The sequence below is a fragment of the Bidens hawaiensis genome, unplaced genomic scaffold, assembly GCF_021521415.1.
Source record: "Bidens hawaiensis isolate Kalapana, Puna unplaced genomic scaffold, B.hawaiensis_p1.1 tig00023231_1, whole genome shotgun sequence".
In the NCBI taxonomy this organism is placed as follows: Eukaryota; Viridiplantae; Streptophyta; class Magnoliopsida; order Asterales; family Asteraceae; genus Bidens; species Bidens hawaiensis.
The window spans coordinates 7,135-16,761 of NW_027493646.1; the positions used below are offsets into that span (position 1 = coordinate 7,135).

Sequence of the window (9,627 nt, forward strand, 5' to 3'; positions counted from 1 at the left end):
TATTTATTTTGATTCTCAAGTCTAAAAACCTTTTCTTTGTTGGATCTTGACTATTATACTTAACAAAAAGAGGCTCATTAATCGTTATGTTCATGAATGATCTATTCTCCTATAGTAAGGTAGTCGAATGCCCTCTTGTTGATGGGTATTTTAGATTAGACATTTAACTTAACCAATGCTGCAATGGGTACCTGATCTGTGAAAATGTGACTTGCTTATAATGTTGTTGCCGAATAAATCTGATAACAACTATAATATATGGATTGGGCATTTCTTGTAAATCAGTATTAGCCGATGAATAATATAAATAGGCAAATACGTGGTGACACGTACACTTGGCCTGACTGAAAATGGTGCTGCTTGCAACGAGTCGAGTGTGCTTTCCCGGTGTGTTATGAGTATGAAAGAAGAGATGGAAATCAAGCTTGCCCTCAATGCAAGACTTGGTATAAAATTTCTAAGGGTATTTTGTCATTTGACATGTTTATAATAGTCTTATTATAGATGAAACCACATACATACTTTGGTGGCCAGTTTCAATACATGGGCGAACTTAATCGAAGAGGTTGAAATATATATGGGTTGCCTCCACAATTCACATACAAATATGAGTGTTTAGTTCTCTTAGGTGGGACGGTTTTGTTTAATTCTTTTTTGAAAAATGGCAGCCTGCGTGTTGATGACGAGGATGATAACGAGTTTGATTATGTTCAAGGAAATGGAAAGACAAGGAGAAGATTCCGAAATTTCTTTCCTCATCTTCTAGAAGACAAGATTCTCGACAAGCGATTCCTCACCTCACTAACGGGCAACAAGTAAATATTATTTATAACATGATAAAATGCATTTTTTTTTGGTATTGACTATATATACTATTTAGTTAATTTCATAACAATGCCCTTTTTATAGGTCCTGTGAGAATCGTGGACCCGCCACAGGATTTGAATACATATAATCCAAATGACAAATAGATATAGTGTTAGTTAAGTAACAATTTTTAACAAAATGGATAAAATTTGGGATCAAGTTTGATACTTTTGCAGGTATGATAGGGAAGGCGAGCCGTCACAGTTGGCGCCAATAGACGTGCTTTTGAGTAAAGTGGACCCGTTAAAAGAACCGCCACTAATTACTATCTATTCTTTCGGTTCAATATCCAGTTGACAAAGTCTCGTGTTATGTATCTGATGATGGTTCTGCATTTGAGTCGCTTTCAGAAACAACCGAGTTCGCGAGAAAGTGGGTCCTGTTTTCTAAAAAAACATAGCATTGTACCCCGAGTTTTATTTTGCTCCAAAGATAGATTACTTAAAGGACAATATTCAGCCTTCTTTCGTTAAAGAACGTAGAACAATGAAGGTGAGTTTGATGTTCAAAAACATGCAATCTTTGACTTGGCATACAAGTCTTTAACTAACAACAAAATTTCCTAAAATACCCTCTTTGATGATACCTCTACAGATCGGAAAATATCATGTATGCCCATGCAAAACTAAAAATTTCATATATGCCTTTACAAAGTTGTTCAAATATCAAATGTACCCAATTCATTAAAAGCAAATTAATAAGTGACCATTTTACCCTTGTTTTTCTAAGATTTTAGAGTTTCATATACACCCATCTTTAACTTCAATTTTTTTTATTTACCCATATTATTAGTTGAAATTGTTTTTAAACATTTTTAACTTGATGTTTTATTTACCCATTATTATTTAAACATTTTTTATTTACCCATTATTAGATCATCCATGAATGATCCAGGTATTACTACAATACAACAGATTATCTTTTTTGTTTTTTACAATGATGATTATTATTTTTAAAACTTTATTTGGTTGAATAGGTGTTCTTGGGACACAATGGAGGTGTTGATATTATAGTTACCTCGTTTGGTTTATGTATCTCGTGCGGGCTTCCAACATCACAAGAAAGCCAGTGCCATGAATGCTTTGGTCTGTAATTTTGTATTCAAAATGGGACTTTTTTTTATGCATGCTTGATTGTGTATTCATGCAATTTTTTATGCCATTCCAGATTCGGGTTTCGGCAGTCTTGACAAACGATGCATATCTTTTGAATGTCGATTGTGATCACTACTTCAATAACAGCAAACCTCTGAATGAAGCCATGTGCTTCATTATGGACCCTGCTTACGGAAAGAAAACATTTGATTCGATATGCTAATCGCAATATCGTCTTCTTTGACGTGAGTCAAGTTCTGGTTTTTTGTTGACTTTCAAAAAGTCAAACATGGACTTTGTTATTTGTTCATAATTTTGACTTTTATTATACAGATCAACTTGAAAGGGCTGGATGGGATTCAGGGCCTGGTTTACGTGGGGACGGGTTAAAACTGCTGTGGGTTAAGAAATATTAATAAAAACTACATGGATAAAAATAAAGCACTGAAAGAAATTAAATGTTTGAAGTTTTAAACCTTAGTTTTGAATTTAAATGTTTGTGAAGTTTGACCAAAAAAGTCAAATGTGTATCATTTGAAAGAAATTAGTACTCTTTTGAGATGTAAAAAGCTTTTATATTTTTAAACACATTAATACAAAGACTGGTGGAGTAGTGAACAATTTTGGGTCATCGGCTCGCTTAAGTTAAAGAGCTGAAATGTTGAGCTCGAGTTCAGCTTGTAAAAAGCTTGATAGCCTGTTTATTTTTGAATATTTTAACTTTTATATTTTTTACACATTGATGGATTTGTTACCACTGTTCTCATCGTCAAGTTAGTCGGCATTATGTCCGTTGTTTCATCTGCATTCAACAGCGGGTACCAGTCGTGGGGCCCTCTGTTCGGGAAGCTGTATTTTGCGATATGGGTCATCGTCCATTTGTATCCGTTCCTTAAAGGTTTGTTGGGGAGACAAAACCGAACCCCGACCATTGTTATCGTGTGATCGATTCTACTGGCTCTCATTTTCTCACTTTTGTGGGTCCGGAATGACCCGTTTACGACATACGATAAGCTGGATTCTACTAGAGGTCAATGTGGGATAGATTGTTAAACATTAGTTTGTTCCCACTATTTTTGGAGTTTGTTACCTATGTAATGAATTCGGTACAGTTATTGAAGCTAAAGTTCCATGGTTCTACCGGTTTTGAAGATTGTGAGTCGAAATGATAGCTAACGTTTCGAGGGTTGGGTGTCAGGGTGTAAACAAGCCGAGTCGTGCCCGCGCTTGCCTAAGGTTCAGCTAGGCTTGTTTAACTTACTAGTGCTCATGTTCGGCTCATCTTGAGCACTTTTTCAAAAGCTCGAGAACGGCTCAGGGGTGTCTTGTTTATATTTTATAGATAATTAATTTTTATATATTTTATAATTTTTATATATATATATATTTTATAATAATAATAATGATATGTATATATCTATAATATATATAAACGAAGATATAAAAATCCTACGTGTCGCGATGTGGTCGCTCCCCCTTCTTTTGGAGTCACCAGATTTAGTTGATTTTTAAATGGAGACTTCTCATGCATTTGACCCGAATTTATGGGTATGGGTCTTACCAAACCCAGATATTCCTTAAACGGGTTATAATATCTCATTAAATTAAAAATTATTCCACCAAATTAATGATGTAAAAATCCTATAAAATAGGATATAATTAAAATTAATATCTTATTTATTTTAAAAAAGATATATATATTATTTAAATTAAAAAAACAATTTGATAGTAAAAAAAATAAACGGGTCTTCGGTCTCATCAAACCATAAGTATATTATTAACTTTCATAAATATATTTATAATTAAAAAACCAATTTTATAGTAAAAAAAAAAATAAACGGGTATTTGGTCTCATCAAACCCATATAACTTTTAAACCGGGTTATAACATCTCGTTTATTTGTGAAACAATTTATCATCAAATCATAAGTATATTATTAACTTTCATACAATAAAAAAAAATTAAAATTCAAAAAATAAATAAATATTAGAAACAATAATATAAAACAACCCCCGTAATACGGGGGCAAAAACTAGTAATAATATATATTTATTAACTTACTTTTCTTTACAATAATAGTTATTGTATAAATATACATTTACACATTAAATAAAATTTATATAAATAAGCTTGTTTATCCTCGCGAAACTACTCGAGCTCGATACATAAAGCTTGCACTCGGACCAGTTTATTAAATAAGCTTGTTTTTAGGTTTGGGCTCATTAATCCGACTCGAGTCAAGTTTTTAGCGAGGTGTTCTCGAGTATCTCATAAGCGTCTTGACTCCTTTACTGACATTCTAGTTGGGTGTGGCATTGGAACCGATTTTGTTTTTGTTTTTATTAAAATTAAGATCATTTATAACTATAATACACACATCTATATATATTACCACATTCAAAAATGAAAAAAATAATATAAATGAAAAAATGGCTGGTTGGCTTACACATCCGGTTTCAAGTTTTAAACCGAATCAAACATTAAACTGTCAAAACCTCAAAACTATTTGAATCTCAATCTAGTCTAACCGATGGACTTGATTCGGTTTAGGCGGTTCAAGTTGGTTTCAACGTTTCATAAATACCTTAATAGGAAGTGTTGTTCAACAAGACAATGGATGGACAGTTTTCATTGGTATATTAATAAGAATGGAAAATAAAATGTGTCAAATACTATAAAAACTGTCACCTTTTTCCCGGTTTAATGGGTTAACTACATAAATTGAATACAAAATACAAATTTTGTTACATCAAATGGCCAAAACAAAACAACAGAAGAAAATTTACAAGAAAGTAAGTTTGTTACAATTGTGTGCAGTAAAAAGGTATTTCATGCATGCTGCTAATTCCAGATGTAAAACAAATCACTCACCAATAATCACCACACGAGCAAAAACCGTTCTTGAAATGATGAAATCGATTTGTATCCTGAAGAATAATTTCTCGTTCAACAATCTTGGAAATGAGCTTAGCAGCTATATGGCAATCTTCACAAACACGCAGATTCTTGGTAATCCTTATAGGCGTAAAAGGTTCGGTATTTATAATAACAAACACAATAGCCAGCTTTTCACTATGAACCGCAAGATGGTTTCCTTTATCTTCATCCTCAATGTCATGAAGTGCAGAATCTGTCTCGGGTACATACCCTAATTCTCTCATTTTCCCTACGATCACGTCCAATTCTTCATAGATCTGTTTAGACTGTGGATGTGATTGATCACCTGCAAGAAACGAGTGAACTTGATTATTAAGCTCCACATTACTAACACCGGGCTCCTTTTTTACTCCTTTGACTTTCATCATTGACCTAATAGCTGTCACATCTTTCCATCTGCCCGCTTTCGCGTAAATATTTGACAACAAAACGTAATATCCAGCTTGTTCAGGAACCGATTTAAATAAACGATCAGCTGCAATAAGACCAATGTCCATGTTAGAATGGACTTTACACGCACTCAATAACGCTCCCCAAATTCTATCATTTGGTTCCATTTTCATATTTTTAATAAACTCATACGCTTCATCGATCCTCCCAGAACGCCCCAACAAATCCACCATACAAGCTAAATGTTCGAGCCTCGGAACAATTTTATATTCATCAGTCATTTGTTTAAAAAACTGCTTTCCTTGATCTAACAATCCAGCATGGCTGCAGGCTGATAAAACCGGAACAAAGGAAATGGAATCGGGCGTGAGACCTGACTGCTGCATGTCTGAAAACACGGTCAAAGCGGTTTGACCGTCACCAGTCATGCCATAGGCAGAAACCATAGAAGTCCATGACACAACATCTCTACTAGGCATTTCATCAAACACTTTCTGTGCATCGTTTAAAGATCCACATTTCGCATACATATCGATCAACGCATTCTCTACTGTTAGATTAGGAACAAGCCTCCTCCTTTTCACATATTCATGAATCTTTCTCCCTAACGTTAAAGCCAAAAGATCCCCACACGCAGGTAACACACTAGCAACCGTGATCGAATCCGGGTCAATCCCGCAACTTTCCATTTGCAGATAAAGATTAACCGCATTCGCAGGCTTTTCATTATTAACATACACAGCTATCATCACATTCCACGAAACCAAACTATCACGCGCGTGGCTCATAAACATTTCCTTCATAAACATCAAATTTTCTGACTCCGTCGAACACGTCACCGCAGGGGCAAGACTAGCCATCGTGCCCGCATCAGGCTTCAAACCCGAACCTTCCACCATCATCCGACAGACCTCCAACGCGTCACAAAACATCCCGTTTTGCGCATACGCAGCGACCAACGAGTTCCAGGAAACGACATCTCTGCTAGGCATTTCATCGAACACTTGACGCGCATCCACCAAGCGGTGACATTTCGCATACATTGTAACCAACCCATTTCCCACATACACATTTGAATGCAAACCCTTGTTAAAAACAGCAACATGGGTCTGTAACCCGAACAAGCTTTCAAAACTTGAGGAATTGTGAAGTGATCTGGTATAACACTAAGCCTGTGCATGGTTTTGTACATGTTAATTGCTTGGTTATAGAGTTTATTGTTGACGTAGCTTCGAATCATGACGTTTAAAAAGACAACATCCTTGTGGGGCATTTGGTCGAACAGTTGGCGGGTGGGTGTGATTTGGCGGCAATCGGAGTAAGCCTTCATTAGTTTGAGAGCAATGTGTGAAGCTGAGGCCAGATTGTTTGCAGTGATTAACTTGCAGTGGATTGTTTTCAGTTGTTTGATGTCTGGGCACTTGTCCAAGATTTTGATGCGAAGGTCTTCGATTGTGAACATGATCTAATTAATATTATTACTCGTATTATTTAGGCATTATGATTTCAATGAAACTAGTAGTCAGGTGCTTTTAATTTGTCTCACAGTTCCTGTTTAGATGAATTGGTATTGGTATGTATTATATTTAAAAAGTCTAAATGTACAATTTATGATGCTGGTTATACAAACTCTTTAAGCTGCCACTTATGAGATGTGTTACTCCACACAAATAAAAAGTCTGAATGTTGTCATGATCATAACGCTTCTTTCTCCACAAACCCCATTATCTCCTCCGACTACCTCTACCCACCCTGTTCTAGCTAAAAAAGTCTTTGTTGGGAGTTTTGACGGCGGTGGCCACGGATTGGAGCTTTTAGGTGCTTTTGGAGGGGCATTTTGGATATTTTGCCTCTCCAAAAAGCCATAAGCACTTTTAATAAGCAATTCCAAACATGCTCTTAAAATAGCAACATTACACGTTTCAATAAAAGTAAAAGCATTTTTCCTACTTAAAATTATTGACAACTAAAAACCTTATAAATACAGTTTATATTTAAGTAATTTGATGATTTATAAATTCTTGATAAATTCTTGGTAATTTATCAAGTTCCACATTAAATTTTAACACTAACGTTAAAAAATAGGTGTTACAAGTAAATTCGATAACCAAACATAAGATAAATATATAACAAGGTTTTAAATTAAATAAAAAACTAGTATTTTGACCCCTGCGTTGCGGGGGTGCAGGTTTCGCGGTGTTCGCGGGTGAAACCGTCAATCTCAGACCTTGGTGACCAAAACTCAAATTATATCTCCTCGACTACCGAAATCTTCAAAAATAATGCTTGAGTAGTTAAAAGAGTTACATTCCTTGATATGACCAAGGAGTTTTGACTCATTTACATCATTAACAAAACTTTGACTCATTTACTCAGTTTTTGCCACAAATCATGTTTATCTTCACAAATTTTACTTAGAATACAATTAATATAAACTAAAGAGTTACAGATTCAGTTGAGCTAACCTTGATTATGATAACGTAGATGTATTATTAACATAATCACATATTCAACCAAGAAACAAAAGCTTCACGGAGGCTTTTTACTCTTTATCTGAGATGGCTTTGCAGGCGCATTATTTGTCTCTCGTTTTCGCTTATTTTGAGCATTGTTGGTAGTGGCGGTGCCACCGATGCTTGTTGGGCTCTTTCCTTGGCCCTCTAGTAGGTCTATCACAAAAAAACGTTTTTTCCATAAATTCGGTTCACTCTGCATATTACATTCACTTTTATGAAAATCATTAACCATGACCAGACCCATTTATTTTGCCACTTTCTTGTAATTTTGTGAACTGTAATTACATTTTTCCTTAAATCTTCTGAAAAGACATTTTAGGAGAGGAATTTGATAAATTTAGAACATAAAAGCTTTAAAATGTTTACTTTAACATCATAAAACAAAATCATGAGCGACTCGTATTACTTTTTTTTAGAAAGTTTGGAAGAGAACACAATGGTCCCAACCAATCTTGGGCGAAAGTTACCTTAAGCTTATCTTGATCGCCCGCCAACTGATCCCCTATTTGTTTATGCATCTGGGTTTCACCTCCTCCTAAGAAGCTGCGATTTCACATAAAAGTGGTTCAATCTACTACACACATATGAGTTTTCAACTCTTTATTTGTTCATTAATGAAATTGGGTTTAGTCTTTTTAAGTTGAGGTTATTATATGGATCATTCAACCACATCAACATGTTTGAAAGGTGTTTTGTATCAAAATGACTCAAATAAGAACCAAAGTAACAGTATCTTGCTGTTATTCTCAAAACTCAAAAACTATGACCATCATGGTAACTAAAATTAGAAAATAATCTTGAAAGTAAGAGATGGTATATTCATTCATATTGCTTTCACATTCATTGCCTCATCAAACTTGCAGTAAGTAACCTGTCTTAAGAGTAATCAACAAGAAACAACCGTCATAAAAACAAATGCAAACATAATTGGGTCAAATAATCGATTCACAATGTTAACTTCCTGCACCAATGGACCAAATAAACTATATCTTGAATTATGCTAATTGAAACCACAAAACGTCGCAACAATCATACCCTAATTGAAACCCCGATTATGGAACAAAAGAAAATGATAAAAACAAATTACCTGTGATGAAGGAGACGTAGCTATTAATTGATGGTCTGCCAGAGAGAACCCAAAGAGACTCCACGTGGAATGTAGAAACAAACTCACCCATTATAATATAATATAATATAATATAATAGATTCAAAATTAAAACGACATTATTAAAATCTAATGGAAAAGGGGGCACAATACGGACAAATAAGTAATATTGCCTTCTTTTAAGACCAATCAAAGGCATATTTGACATAATGATAAATTTATCACTGCACATCCTTTTTTCGTTGGTGCCATAAGCCCAAAATTGATCAGATTCTTTCTGTAACGGGCCGAAACCAATTTCATAGTAGTAATCATCAAATGAATTTAAAATTTGAAACCCAAAAACAAACATTAAAACCATAACATGTCATTATAAGAATTCTGCCGAAACCAATCAAACAAATCTAAACTCAAAACACCAAACTAAAAACAACTCATACAAACTAAGTTACAATGAAAAAAAAATCAACGAAAACTATAACAAATACACACATAAAAAATTTCAAATAAACAAATTGTAATGAGTAAAATTTCAAAGAAAGAAACTACAATGAAAATTACAAAAAAACACATATAAGTTCATACAACTAATTAACACATAGCCTTTAACATACAAAACCACCTCTCAGACAAAGCTATTCTTATCATCACTGAGTTTATCGTGGCTAAGGCGGCTCCGATAAGTCTTAAGAGGTATCATCATAGCCTTTAACATAC

General features: G+C 34.4%; 1 pseudogene; it reads right to left on the minus strand.

Moving 5' to 3' along the window:
- Window positions 1–4,828: 4,828 nt before the first annotated feature.
- On the minus strand, window positions 4,829–6,750 carry LOC143567178 (putative pentatricopeptide repeat-containing protein At3g49142 pseudogene; annotated as a pseudogene).
- Between the last annotated feature and the right edge of the window lie 2,877 nt (window positions 6,751–9,627).